This window comes from Mustela nivalis (genome assembly GCF_964662115.1).
Source record: "Mustela nivalis genome assembly, chromosome: 1".
Taxonomy (NCBI): Eukaryota; Metazoa; Chordata; class Mammalia; order Carnivora; family Mustelidae; genus Mustela; species Mustela nivalis.
This window is the reverse complement of record NC_139020.1, coordinates 60,499,287-60,514,907: the sequence shown is the minus strand read 5'-3', so window position 1 is coordinate 60,514,907 and position 15,621 is coordinate 60,499,287. Positions and strand designations below refer to the sequence as shown.

General features: G+C 36.6%; 1 long non-coding RNA gene across 14 annotated transcripts in view; it reads left to right on the top strand.

Annotated features, from left to right (window-relative positions):
* LOC309870423 overlaps positions 1-15,621 on the top strand; it is a 497,103-nt gene that overhangs the window by 203,502 nt on the left and 277,980 nt on the right. The window lies entirely within an intron of this gene.

Here is a 15,621-nt window from a genome sequence, read left to right as displayed (position 1 = left end):
CTTCTAAGATAAAATTTTTTATCTTAAAAGTTTTTATCTTCTAATTTTATCTTCTTACACCTCTAAGATCTTTAGCTGATTACTGGTCCTCTAGGTCCATAGTTCTGCCTGTGTTTCTCCAGACTTCTCTAGCTGGTCCACTGTTTCCTGCTTCACTAGCTAATTCTGAGTGTCCTTCAGGATGTGTGGTTAGCACCTCCTGCAGTATGATCCCCACTTGTTAGTTCCATGCTGGGAGCAAAGCCTGATGCACAGGGCTTTCTCTTTTCCTCATAGTATTAACCTCTTCCTGCTATGTACTATTACTATTTATGTCTGTACGTCTTCTAGTATGTATTGCTTCTGATAAATTGTAAACTCCCTAAAGGCAGATGTGAAATTCTTTATTATAGGTATGTGTCTCACAGTAGACAGTATAGCGTGCCTTGTACCAACCAGGTGTTTTTAATGCATACTTGGTAAGGTTATTTGGATGAATATAATCTAGGCAGTTGTAAAGAGCATTGCACTACTTATCATCCCACCTTTTATTTCTAAGCAGAGTCTTTGTAAGGAGATATATCTAAAGTTCTCAGAACCTTAAATAATATTGTAGCATCTTTTTCTTGAAATTCATAACAAATTTCCAATTGCCTAACCTTCACATTTAAAATTATTTAAACACACCATTCACAAAACTATTCCACTCACCTGAAGTACTGACATAAATATGGTTTCTTCCTTTGTAGGTATGACAATTTCTATGTCAGTTGATGATTTACTTAAAGTTGTATGTGGGAGCCTGCATTTTTTTTTTATCTTCACATTTCTAAAGAGGATAATCTCTCTCTTCTGAAATCTCTTCCATAAGCCCAGTATCTGAGGAATTTGTCATACCTGTTATGCAGAAATCATACAGTGATGCCTAAAACATTGAAGAATCCAGAAATAAGGTTATGTATAGTCATAGAATGCTACAGTTGGAGAATGGAAACCATCTATTCTAGCCTCACATTTCACATGAGCAAACTGAAGCCTTGATAGTGAAGGGATTTGGCTAAGGTTCCATAGCTACTTAATGATGGAAATATACCTTCTCATGGCTGAAGGAATGCTGTTGTTTTTCACTGTACTATGAAAGAATTAGATCCAGAGGCATACCAAAGGAGAGAAGAATGAAATTACTTCAAATGATAGATCTCTTGCAGAAATTAGATACTTGCTGAGTTTTCAGTGAGATTTTTTTCTTAGTATCTGATGTTATCATGTCCTATAATGTATCAAGTCTGAAAACAGATCTTGTAGCGATAAAGATGTATGGGCTCTGTTTTCTTCTGTAAAGTGAATGTGCTTTAGTTTCATTTTTTTTTTAAAGTTACATTTGAGTATGTGCTTGTTTTTAATTTAGAAAATATAATTTAGTTGGGAACTTAATCATTGTCAGTTCTTCAGATAGGTTTTCAAGCTTAGAGAAGTGTTGTAAGTTACTGTAAATGTTAGCAAAAAAAAAAAATGACTTTGAACAGAGGTTCTTTTATCTATTTGTTTTTCCTACTTTGGTTCTGAGATCTGATGAAAATGTTGGTCTTGAAATATTTGACTGAAATTTTTTTCCACTTCCAAAACTTTTGAGAATTTGATGTATTTGAATTTCACTTTTATTTTTACTCATTTGGTGGCACATATTTCTTTATGTTTATTACCCTCTTTATTGCCCCTTTTCTTCATGTGTCCAGGCCTCTCCCAGAAGCAAGTGGCATATTTCTAGCCTGTTTACTGTAGTTTTTATCTATACTTCCTGATACCTTTTTAGAGCCTTCTGTTCCCCCAGTTAAATAAGAGTTTTACTTCTTGTATGGAAAAAAAACTTCTAAACAACAACTCACTTGCAACAACCACCATAAACTCAGAACAAAAGCAAAATAAATAAAACAAAATAAAATGATCTGAAGGTTTTGGAAAGTGCACAATAGTAGGACGATTTTAGAAGAGAGCTGAAACTTGAATTAAGCAACTGGTTGGAGTGGGGTGAGTTTTACATTTTTGTGGCTTTTCCTGAGGGTATCTGCAGTGAGTGGCAACAGGGCAGCTAAACTCCAAAAGAAAGCCCACTGCTTTCTAACTAGTGGAAACCTGGCAAAGAGTACAGATGCCAGAGTGTGAGGGGCAACTCGGGAAAGGAAATTTGAGGAACCTCAATTTCTGTATATTAACTGTGCCTAACTCTGACTGGCTCCTGAAAAACATATGTATAGGACATACTGAAAGAAATCTGATGAGAACAGAACAGAACAGAGTTTGCAATTTGAGACTAGCCAAGTTAATGGCCTGCTAAGATAAAAATATCAGCACTTGCTGGCTCTGTATAATAGAATTCAGTATATCCACAATTAACATTGACAGTATCCAAGATAAAACCCCAAATTAGTTCAAATACAAACAAAACAAAATGGAAAAAAAAAATCTGTTTCTCAAGAGAAAGGAGAATCTATAGATGATAGTCCTGAAAGGACCGAGATGTTGGAATTATCAGGCAAAAAAAATTTAAGTAGCTATTACAACCATGCTCAATGAGGTAAAAGAAAATACTGTTGAAATGAATAAAAAGATTTCAAAGAGAAATTTACATATCTCTATATATCTATATCTATATATGTGAATACATAACCAAATGAAAAGCTTAAAATAGAAAAATAATTATCTGAAATAAAGTATTAGTAAGTTCAGTAGCATAATGGAGGTGACAGAAGAAGTTGGTGAACTTGAGGATAGATCAATAAAAAGTATCCTATCTAAAAAAGAATGAAATAAAGAAGGAAAAAAGTAGACTCTCAGAAGACTGGACATTTAAAAAGATCTCGCATATAAGGAGGTAATTGAAGAATAAAGAATGAGGCAGGAAAAAATTTTAAGACTAAATGTTGAAACTTCCCTGTAAAAGACATACATAGATTCAAGAAGCTTAGTGAACTCCAAACAATAAATTTGAAGAAAACAATGCCTAGGAATTTTATAATAAAACTGCTGAAAGCCAAAATTATATTGTATTAAAAAATAAGATTTAGTGTTATAAAGACATAGTGTTCTATTTGAATGTACTTTTAAAAAGATGAGGAAACAGTAGGAGGTAGTATTTAATTAATATGCTTTAGTCTGCTACCACCAAACTGCCACTTTTTAGCTCTGTGACCTTGAGCCAGTTTCTTGTCTCAAAGAGAAGAGCATCACTTGAGCATCACTTTCTTCTTTTATAAAATGTTGATAAAAATGAAAACAAAACTACCTTACCTGGCTAATGTGCAGATTAAATTATATATATAAAATTCTTGGCAAAACACCTCATAGGAAGTATATAAATCATAGTTATTTTTATCTTTTTTCCCTGAGTGTTCTTTGCTTGATTGTACCTCTTAATCTTCATAATTGCAAATAATTTTCTTTCCTCATGACACCTTTATCTAGTTTTGATATTGATTCTTAATAGTCTTATACAGTGAGTTGAGATACTTTACTGTTTTCTCTGGTTGTTTTTATAACATAGACCATAACTGGGTTTGAAGGTTTACTAAATGTCTCCAAATTTATTTGGGCCCTAACTACTCATGTAACGTTTTTACTTATAGTAGTCTATTTAGCTTTTCTAGCTCCTCTCAAACCAGTTATTATTATCTTGGGGGGTGGGGGTAGGGGGAGAGGGATAGAAAGAGAGGGAGAATTTAAAACAGACTCCATGCCCAGTACTGAGATCAAGGTGGGGCTCATTTTCACAATCCTGAGATCATGACATGAGCTGAAATCAAGAGTCAGCTACTTAACCCACTGAGCCACCCAGGCTCCTACCACTTATATTTTTCAATAAAATTGTCTTTTCATATAAGTTCTAAAATAGCTTAAATATTTAGCTTAAATAGTACCATGAAGTTGTACATAGTATTCAGTAATTATTTTAAATCTCTAAACAGGTATGTTCTTTTTTTTTTTCCTTTTTAATGCTATTTATTCATACATTCTCTTTTTAATAAAACTTCCCAACAATTTATTAGTCTTTCCAAAGAACCCAATTTTATTTTGCTAACTGTTGTTAGATCTGTTTTTATGTCATTTTTATGATATTATTTTGTTATTTTCCTGTTTTCATATTTTTTTTAATTTTTTATTTTTTATAAACATATATTTTTATCCCCAGGGGTACAGGTCTGTGAATCACCAGGTTTACACACTTCACAGCACTCACCAAAGCACATACCCTCCCCAATGTCCATAATCCCACCCCCTTCTTCCAAACCCCCTCCCCCCAGCAACCTTCAGTTTGTTTTGTGAGATTAAGAGTCACGTATGGTTTGTCACCCTGCCAATCCCATCTTGTTTCATTTATTCTTCTCTGACCGACTTAAGCCCCCATGTTGCATCACCACTTCCTCATATCAGGGAGATCATATGATAGTTGTCTTTCTCTGCTTGACTTATTTCACTAAGCATGATACGCTCTCTCGTTCCATCCATGTTGTCGCAAATGGTAAGATTTCATTTCTTTTGATGGCTGCATAGTATTCCATTGTGTATATATACCACCTCTTCTTGATCCATTCATCTGTTGATGGACATCTAGGTTCTTTCCATAGTTTGGCTATTGTGGACATTGCTGCTATAAACATTCGGGTGCGTGTGCACCTTTGGATCACTACGTTTGTATCTTTAGGGTAAATACCCAGTAGTGCAACTACTGGGTCATAGGGCAGTTATATTTTCAACATTTTGAGGAACCTCCATGCTGTTTTCCAGAGTGGCTGCACCAGCTTGCATTCCCACCAACAGTATAGGAGAGTTCCCCTTTCTCCGCATCTCCCCTTTCTCCACATCCTCGCCAGCATCTGTCATTTCCTGACTTGTTGATTTTAGCCATTCTGACTGGTGTGAGGTGATATCTCATTGTGGTTTTGATTTGTATTTCCCTGATGCCGAGTGATATGGAGCACTTTTTCATGTGTCTGTTGGCCATCTGGATGTCTTCTTTGCAGAAATGTCTGTTCATGTCCTCTGCCCATTTCTTGATTGGATTATTTGTTCTTTGGGTGTTGAGTTTGCTAAGTTCTTTATAGATTTTGGACACTAGTCCTTTATCTGATATGTCGTTTGCAAATATCTTCTCCCATTCTGTCAGTTGTCTTTTGATTATGTTAACTGTTCCCTTTGCTGTGCAAAAGCTTTTGATCTTGATGAAATCCCAATAGTTCATTTTTGCCCTTGCTTCCCTTGCCTTTGGCGTTGTTCCTAGGAAGATGTTGCTGCGGCTGAGGTCGAAGAGGTTGCTGCCTGTGTTCTCCTCAAGGATTTTGATGGATTCCTTTCGCACATTGAGGTCCTTCATCCATTTTGAGTTGATTTTTGAGTGTGGTGTAAGGAAATGGTCCAATTTCATTTTCCTGCATGTGTCTGTCCAATTTACCCAGCACCATTTATTGAAGAGGCTGTCTTTTTTCCATTGGACATTCTTTCCTGCTTTGTCGAAGATTAGTTGACTGTAGAGTTGAGGGTCTATTTCTGGGCTCTCCCTTCTGTTCCATTGATCTATGTGTCTGTTTTTGTGCCAGTACCATGCTGTCTTGATGGTGACAGCTTTGTAATAGAGCTTGAAGTCTGGAATTGTGATGCCACCAACGTTGGCTTTCTTTTTCAATATCCCTTTGGCTATTCGAGGTCTTTTCTGGTTCCATATAAATTTTAGAATTATTTGTTCCATTTCTTTGAAAAAAATGGATGGTACTTTGATAGGAATTGCATTAAATGTGTAGATTGCTTTAGGTAGCATAGACATTTTCACAATATTTATTCTTCCAATCCAGGAGCATGGAACATTTTTCCATTTCTTTGTGTCTTCCTCAATTTCTTTCACAAGTACTTTATAGTTTTCTGAGTATAGATTCTGTGTCTCTTTGGTTAGGTTTATTCCTAGGTATCTTATGGTTTGGGGTGGAATGGTAAATGGGATTGACTCCTTAATTTCTCTTTCTTCTGTCTTGCTGTTGGTGTAGAGAAATGCAACTGATTTCTGTGCATTGATTTTATATCCTGACACTTTACTGAATTCCTGTATAAGTTCTAGCAGTTTTGGAGTGGAGTCTTTTGGGTTTTCCACATATAGTATCATATCATCTGCGAAGAGTGATAATTTGACTTCTTCTTTGCCGATTTGGATGCCTTTAATTTCCTTTTGTTGTCTGATTGCTGAGGCTAGGACCTCTAGTACTATGTTGAATAGCAGTGGTGATAATGGACATCCCTGCCATGTTCCTGACCTCAGCGGAAAAGCTTTCAGTTTTTCTCTATTGAGAATGATATTTGCGGTTGGTTTTTCATAGATGGCTTTGATGATATTGAGGTATGTGCCCTCTATCCCTACACTTTGAAGAGTTTTGATCAGGAAGGGATGCTGTACTTTGTCAAATGCTTTTTCAGCATCTATTGAGAGTATCATATGGTTCTTGTTCTTTCTTTTATTGATGTGTTGTATCACATTGACTGATTTGCGGATGTTGAACCAACCTTGCAGCCCTGGAATAAATCCCACTTGGTCGTGGTGAATAATCCTTTTAATGTACTGTTGAATCCTATTGGCTAGTATTTTGGTGAGAATTTTCGCATCTGTGTTCATCAAGGATATTGGTCTATAGCTCTCTTTTTTGATGGGATCCTTGTCTGGTTTGGGGATCAAGGTGATGTTGGCCTCGTAAAGAGTTTGGAAGATTTCCTTCCATTTCTACTTTTTGGAACAGTTTCAGGAGAATAGGAATTAGTTCTTCTTTAAATGTTTGGTAGAATTCCCCCGGGAAGCTGTCTGGCCCTGGGCTTTTGTTTGTTTGGAGATTTTTTTTTTTTTTTTAAGATTTTGTTTATTTATTTTGCAGAGAGAGGTAGAGATCACAATCATGCAGAGCAGCAGGCAGAAAGAGGGGGGGAAGCAGGTTCACCACTGAGCAGAGAGCCCGATGCGGGGCTCGATCCCAGGACCCCAAGATCATGACCCGAGCCGAAGGCAGAGGCCCTAACCCACTGAGCCACCCAGGCGCCCCTGTTTGGAGATTTTTAATGACTGTTTCAATCTCCTTACTGGTTATGGGTCTGTTCAGGCTTTCTATTTCTTCCTGGTTCAGTTGTGGTAGTTTATATGTTTCTAGGAATGCATCCATTTCTTCCAGATTGTCAAATTTGTTGGCGTAGGGTTGCTCATAGTATGTTCTTATAATAGCATGTATTTCTTTGGTGTTAGTTTTGATCTCTCCTCTTTCATTCATGATTTTATTTATTTGGGTCCTTTCTCTTTTCTTTTTGATAAGTCTGGCCAGGGGTTTATTAATTTTATTAATTCTTTCAAAGAACCAGCTCCTAGTTTTGTTGATTTGCTCTATTGTTTTTTTGGTTTCTAGTTCATTGATTTCTGCTCTGATCTTTATGATTTCTCTTCTCCTGCTGGGTTTAGGGTTTCTTTCTTGTTCATTCTCCAGCACCTTTAGGTGTAGGGTTAGGTTGTGTACCTGAGACCTTTCTTGTTTCTTGAGAAAGGCTTGTACCACTGTATATTTTCCTCTCAGGACTGCCTTTATTGTGTCCCACAGATTTTGTACCGTTGTATTTTCATTATCATTTGTTTCCATGATTTTTTTCAATTCTTCTTTAATTTCCCAGTTGACCTATTCATTCTTTAGAAGGATGCTGTTTAGTCTCCATGTATTTGGGTTCTTTTCAAACTTCCTCTTGTGGTTGAGTTCTAGCTTCAGAGCATTGTGGTCCTACAATATGCAGGGAATGATCCCAATCTTTTGATACCAGTTGAGTCCTGATTTAGGACCGAGGTTGTGATCTATTCTGAAGAATGTTCCATGTGCACTAGAGAAGAATGTGTATTCTGTTGCTTTGGGATGAAATGTTCTGAATATATCTGTGATGTCCATCTGGTCCAGTGTGTCGTTTAAGGCCTTTATTTCCTTGCTGATCTTTTGCTTGTATGATCTGTCCATTTCAGTGAGGGGAGTTTAAAGTCCCCTACTATTATTGGTTTATATAGTTGGCTGCTCCCATGTTGGGGGCATAGATATTTAAAATTGTTAAATCTTCTTGTTGGACAGACCCTTTGAGTATGAACTAGTGTCCTTCCTCATCTCTTATTGTAGTCTTTGGCTTAAAATCTAATTGATCTGATATAAGGATTGCCACTCCTGCTTTCTTCTGATGTCCATTAGCATGATAAATTCTTTTCCACCCCCTCACTTTAAATCTGGAGGTGTCTTCGAGCTTAAAATGAGTTTCTTGGAGGCAACATATAGATGCGTTTTGTTTTTTTATCCATTCTGATACCCTGTGTCTTTTGATTGGGGCATTTAGCCCATTAACATTCAGGGTAACTATTGAGAGATATGAATTTAGTGCCATTGTATTGCCTGTAAGGTGCTTGTTACTGTATATGGTCTCTGTTCCTTTCTGATCTACCACTTGTAGGCTCTCTCTTTGCTTAGAGGACCCCTTTCAATAATTCCTGGAGAGCTGGTTTGGTGTTTGCAAATTCTTTCAGTTTTTGTTTGTCCTGGAAGCTTTTAATCTCTCCTTCTATTTTCAATGATAGCCTAGCTGGATATAGTATTCTTGGCTGCATGTTTTTCTCGTTTAGTGCTCTCAAAATATCATGCCAGCTCTTTCTGGCCTGCCAGGTCTCTGTGGATAAGTCAGCTGCCAATCTAATATTTTTACCATTGTATGTTACAGACTTCTTTTCCCGGGCTGCTTTCAGGATTTTCTCTTTGTCACTGAGACTTGTAAATTTTACTATTAGGTGACGGGTTCTGTGCCTATTCTTACTGATTTTGAGGGGCGTTCTCTGAACCTCCTGAATTTTGATGCTCGTTCCCTTTGCCATATTGGGGAAATTCTCCCCAATAATTCTCTCCAGTATACCTTCTGCTCCCCTCTCTCTTTCTTCTTCTTCTGGAATCCCAATTATTCTAATGTTGTTTCATCTTATGGTGTCACTTATCTCTCGAATTCTCCCCTCGTGGTCCAGTAGCTGTTTGTCCCTCTTTTGCTCAGCTTCTTTATTCTCTGTCATTTGGTCTTCAATATCACAAATTCTTTCTTCTGCCTCATTTATCCTAGCAGTGAGAGCCTCCATTTTTGATTGCACCTCATTAATAGCTTTTTTGATTTCAACTTGGTTAGATTTTAGTTCTTTTATTTCTCCAGAAAGGGCTTTTATATCTCTCGAGAGGGTTTCTCTAATATCTTCCATGCCTTTTTCGAGCCCGTCTAGAACCTTGAGAATTGTCATTCTGAACTCTAGAACTGATATATTACCAATGTCTGTATTGATTAGGTCCCTAGCCTTCGGTACTGCCTCTTGTTCTTTTTTTTGTGTTGAATTTTTCCACCTTGTCATTTTGTCCAGATAAGAGTATATGAAGGAGCAAGTAAAATACTAAAAGGGTGGCAACAACCCCAGGAAAATATGCTTTAACCAAATTAGAAGAGATCCCAAATCGTGAGGGGGGAGAAAGGGGATTAAAAGAGGTTCAAAAAGGAAGAAAGAAAAAAAAGAAATATGAAAAAAAAAAAGAAAAGAAAAGAATTTAAAAAAAGAAAACAAATAAGAAATATATAAAAAAGAAAAAATATATATATTGGATAAACTAGTTAAAAAACGTTAAAAAAGAAAAAGGTAAAAGTTACAAAAAAAATTTACCAGAAGGCGAGAAAAAAAACAAAAAATGAAAAAGAAAAAGATTAAATTAACTGCAAGACTAAAAAAAATCACAGGGAGAAAGCCATGAGTTCCGTGCTTTGCTTTCTCCTCCTCTGGAATTCTGCTGCTCTCCTTGGTATTGAAACCACACTCCTTGGTAGGTGAACTTGGTCTCTTGTTGATCTTCTGGGGAGGGGCCTGTTGTAGTGATTCTCAAGTGTCTTTGCCCCAGGTGGAATTGCACCGCCCTTACCAGTAGCCAGGGTGAGTAATCCGCTCGGGTTTGCTTTCAGGAGCTTTTGTTCCCTGAGCGCTTTTCGTAGAGTTTTGGAGTACGGGAATAAAAATGGCGGCCTCCTGGTCTCCTGCCCGGAGGAGCCGAGAGCCCAGGGCCCCACTCCTCAGTGCACCCTCAGAGAACAGCGCCCAGTTACTCCCATCTGCCTGACCTCCGGCTGTGCTCCGAGCTCACCGAGCCTGCAGCCGGTTCAAGGTAACACCGAGCTGTGAGCTTACTGTCGGCTCCTTCTCTGTAGCCGGCTTTCCCATTCCAATACCTGCAAGCTCTGCGACACTCAGACACCCCCGATCCTTCTGTGACCCTGCGGGACCGTCCCGGTTTAGCCTCTGGAGCGATGTCCCTCAGCGGAACAGACTTTTAAAAGTCCTGATTTTGTCCTCCGTTGCTCCGTCGCTTGCCGGGAGCCGGCCCCTCCCCCCGGGTCTATCTTCCTGTCGCTTTGGATTCACTTCTCCCCCGGTCCTATCTTTCAGAAAGTGGTTGTTTTTCTGTTTCCAGAATTGCTGTTCTTCTTCTCTTCGATCTGCCTATGGATTTGCAGGTGTTTGCAATCTTTAGATAAGCTATCTAGCTGATCTCCGGCTAGCTGAAGTAGTCTCAGCCTGCTACTTCTCCGCCATCTTGACTCCTCCTCCCCTGTTTTCTTATTTTTTATTTTGCTTTATTATTGTACCTTTTCTAATTTGATAATTTTTAGTTTTTTTTTCTTTTTAACATAAAGATCTAAAGCTATGCATTTTCCTTTCTTTTTAACATAAAAATCTAAAGCTGTGCATTTCCTTTGCTTTGCATCCCTTGAGTTTTGTTATATGTTGTGTTCATTTTCATTAAGTTCTACATATTTTCTATAATTTTTAAATTTTCATTATTCTCTGACCTATGACTTATGTGAAACTTTAATTTAAGAAAAGATCCAACTTGAACCCTCCTACACTGTATTTGGGAATGCAAGCTGGTGCAACTACTCTGGAAAACAGCATGGAGGTTCCTCAAAATGTTGAAAATAGAACTGCCCTATGACCCAGCAATTGTACTACTGTGTATTTACCCTAAGGATACAAACGTAGTGATCCAGAGGGTCACATGTACCCGAATGTTTATAGCAGCAATGTTCACAATAGCCAAACTATGGAAAGAACCTAAATGTCTATCAACAGATGAATGGATAAAGAAGATGTGGTATATATACACAATGGAATACTATGCAGCCATCAAAAGAAATGAAATCTTGCCATTTGTGACAACATGGATGGAACTAGAGCGTATCATGCTTAGCGAAATAAAGTCAAGCAGAGAAAGACAACTATCATATGATCTCCCTGATATGAGGAAGTGGTGATGCAACATGGGGGCTTAAGTTGGTAGGAGAAGAATCAATGAAACAAAATGGGATTTGGAGGGAGAGTAACCATAAGTGACTCTTAATCTCACAAAACAAACTGAGGGTTGCTGGGGGGAGGGGGGTTGGGAGAAGGGGGGTGGGGCTATGGACATTAGGGAGGTTATGTGCTTTGGTGAGTGCTGTGAAGTGTGCAAACCTGGTGATTCACAGACCTGTACCCCTGGGGATAAAAATATATGTTTATAAAAAATAAAAATTAAAAAAAAAGATCCCACTTAATTGGTGATATTTAGGGGGCATAAAATTTTAATAACAAAATTTAATTTTGTTATTAAAGTCTGAATTTATGCTTTGAGAAGATAATATAATGATTTTAATTCTTTAGAATGTGTTGAGCCTTACTTTGTGGCTTGATTTAGGGACAGTTATTGTACATTTTTCATGTGTGTTTGGAAGACATGTATATCTTTTAATTCTTAGGTGGAGGGCTTTACATTTCTTAATTAGATCTGCCTTATTAAATTAGCATTATTTTTTAAGCTGCTTAGTCTTGCAATTAATGATAGAAATATGACCAAGTTTTCTATTATGATTGAGAATTTTGCTTTGTTTTACATATTTTAGATCTATGCTGTTAGATTCTTAGACAGTTTTCTCTACCTTATTTATGAATTACTTCACTTTCATTATGTAATGACCGTCTTTATTATTTAATAATGTTTTTACTTAGAATCTAGTTTATTAAACAGGGATATGCCTATCTTACTTTTTGTTATTCTTGTAGTTTCATTCTCTCTCATATATTAGCTAAGTCTCTCATAAACAGCATGTAAAAGGACTTTTTAAAATCCAAACTGCCCTCATTCTCAAATACTTTTTTAGACATGTCAGATCTTCTTGTTCATTTATATCCCTTAATCTCTTTTTTATGTTTTTCATCTTTTTATTCTGAGTAAATTCCTTGGAATTATCTTTCAGTTCAGTAATGTTTCTTTTAGCTGCATCTAATGTGATATAACCTCATTTCAAATATTAATTTTAATAAAAATTCAATTATATGGATGTCTTCCTTTTTTAATCAAATCTGAGTTCTTCATGTATTTTTCTCCTTAATTTTTTTCCTTTTTCTTTTAAAATTTCTTATATTTTAGGGGCACCTGGGTGGCTCAGTTGTTAAGTATCTGTCTTCAGCTCACATCATGATCCCAGGGTCCTGGAATCAAGCTCCACATCAGACTCCCTGATCAGTGGGAAACCTGCTTCTTCATCTCACTCCTCCCCACTTGTGTTCCCTCTCTTGTTGTCTCTCTGTCAAATAAATAAAATCATTTTAAAAATAAAATTTCTTATCATTTTAAATATTTGCCCCACTAAAGTCTGAGATTAATATTTTGTCACTTCATATCTTAAGACTGTGCTCTGTTCATTTTCTAACTTAATGTTCATGTTTGACATAAAACACTTGTATCTGCTTACTTATTTCTAGAAAAACTTTTCTTCATGTGTTTGATATTTTTGATATGTGAGTTTTTCTTCATTTTAGTGTGCTTTTTCTGTGAGACTCCCACATGGCCTGGGTTGTGGAGGGTGTCCTAGCAGAGAAGATTTGCTTCTTCTATGTACTACAGGTATATTACGTGGTTGCCTTTCTCTGTCATCGCAGTTACTGTAAAACCGCTTTGTGTCCCTAAGATCCTCTGGTTATTACTGAATTTGATAATGTGCCTGGGTGTTGTGGTATCTTTGTAATAATATGTTTAATTATATTCCTTTTTCTTTCTATCATTTTGGAATTTGAATTTCTTTTCATGAGACCAAACATTTAAAAAATTTTGTTTGTATATGTGTTTGTGTGTTTTTTCTTTTAAATATAGCACCTCTGTGTTTTAAAAGGAATATTTCTGTGACTCTAGCCTGATATTTTATAGGAAACAGAAGGCCTTTCTACTTCTATTCCTATGTTTGAATACCTTTTCGCTAAGAATATTTTCCTAATTCATTTCCGCATTTGTTTGAGGTCTTTACCTGAATGTGATGATCTTTCAATTATATCATTACCAGTTGCCCTATCTAAAATTTTACACCAACCTCCCCCATTACAAGACTTATTTCTCCCTTCCTAGCTTTATTTTACTTCCCTAGTGTGGACCATTGTCTATTATTCTATGTATTTCAGTTATTTCTCTTGCTTATTGTCACTTGCCACACAAAAATATAATCTCCATGAAGTCAGAAATTGTCATCTATTTTGTTCATTCCTATATCTTTACTACCTAGAAGAATGACTGGTACAGAGTAAATACTCAATAAATTTTTGTTTAATAAATGAATTAAATATTCAGTGACTGAATATTGGGTGCCTATCCCTGTGTATTGGTGATGCGGTAAATAAAAATAGAGGGGTGCCTGGGTGGCTCAGTGAGTTGGGCTTCTGCCTTTGGTTCAGGTCATGGTCTTGGGGTCCTGGGATTGGGTCCTGCATTGGGCTCTCTGCTCAATGGGGAGCCTTCTTCCCCCCTGCTCTCTCTCTGCCTGCCTCTCTGCCTACTTGCGATCCTTCTCTGTTAAATAAACAAATAAATAATCTTAAAAAAAAAAAAAGAAGAAAAATAGACACAATTTCAGTCCCCATGAAGATGACAGTCTTAGAACACATAGACTTTTAAAAAATCACTTAATCACCAAAGATGGGCAAAGACTATAAATTCCAATGGGCTCTTTTGATGAACTTTTTGATACCAGCTGGGCATTTCTTGAGGTAGAAGTATGGAGACATGGTGGTTACTTTTGGTATGCAATGCATCTAAGGCCTCTTATCCTCTTTCTTTTTGTAAGAACAAACCAAAGAATACACACACACACACACACACACACACACACGCACACACACACTCATGCAGAGACTAGGAAGATAATGATTTAGAAAATAATTTTACTAAGGGAGCTGACATAAGTTTGACTAAAGCAGTGAGGAAAAAAAAGGACTGAAGTGTGAAAAAAGAATTTCCAACAAAGTTTTCACGATACCAAGTTTCTTCTTCAGTGTTGGTAACCATTGAATGCAAAGAAAGGGCCTAATTCTACATTCTGGGGCCTTGTAATTGTACCTAAAGAGCAAGTACACATTTGCCTTTTATAACTCTGCAGGTAGTACCTACAGGAGGATATGCTGTTACTTTATCATAGTAAATAATAAAGTTCATGGCTATATTTACACAGGCTGAGTTTCCAGCATGTGAAATCATGGGAAGAATGTTAAACCTCTAATATGTGTTTAATGTACATTTCAGTTGATCTTTCTCCTAACTATAATAGTAGCAATTATTTTATTTATATGTTGGGAAGGCTGTGTCACCCAAAGGAAAAAGCTAATAGATTTCTTGGCAATTTTTCTATCATGTTAAAGTCTTTTCCATTTCTAATTGTTATTATAGTCCTATTACTCCATTTTATTTATTTATTTATTTTAGTTATAGTCCCCAGCACCTACTTTTTTTCCTTCCTTTGACCTCTTGTTTCTTCCATTTTTCTCTATCTAAAATGTCTGTTCCTGGGCTTTTAGTCAAATCATCTCTCTGTATTGCTGCAGACTGGCTGGCCAATGCAAAAGAACTAATTTGTAATGAACCCCTTTTCTTAAGTGCCATAAATTATACTACCAGCTGCTTTTCACATATATAATATTCAATTGCCATTAAAAACTCTGTGTTAGATAAAATCCCCCCATTTTAAATAATATGAAACTGAGTATTAGGGAGATTATGTAAGTCCCCCTAGGATACACGCTTTGTAAGCTGAAATTCAAACCCCAAACTTCTAATTGGAAGTGGTTGCTGTTCTCATTATAATTCCATTGCTTCTCCTAGATATTCCACCTTCAGCCTACCTGGAATTGCCTTTCAGGCTTTCCTGATCTGCTATTGATTGAATGGGATTTATAATAAAAGCATTCTTACAGTACGGAGGTTTCCAGGTGGTAGACAGAATTGGAATGTAGAAAAAAATAATGATAGGGGTTGCTTTTACCTACCTAATTTTACAGTCTATTATGATTGAAAACTGCTGCTCCAAACCTCATACTTATGCATCTAATAGTAACTGAGTGTTTATTGTGTGTCAGGCACTAAACTAGACCCTAGATATAGAGTGCCAGTCAAAATAATGTGGCCTCTGTGGAGTGTACAACCTAGTGGGGTGAAAGAGAATAAGCACATAAACTAATAACCACATGAGTAATTAAAACTGTCATAAATGCTATGAAAGAATAAAATA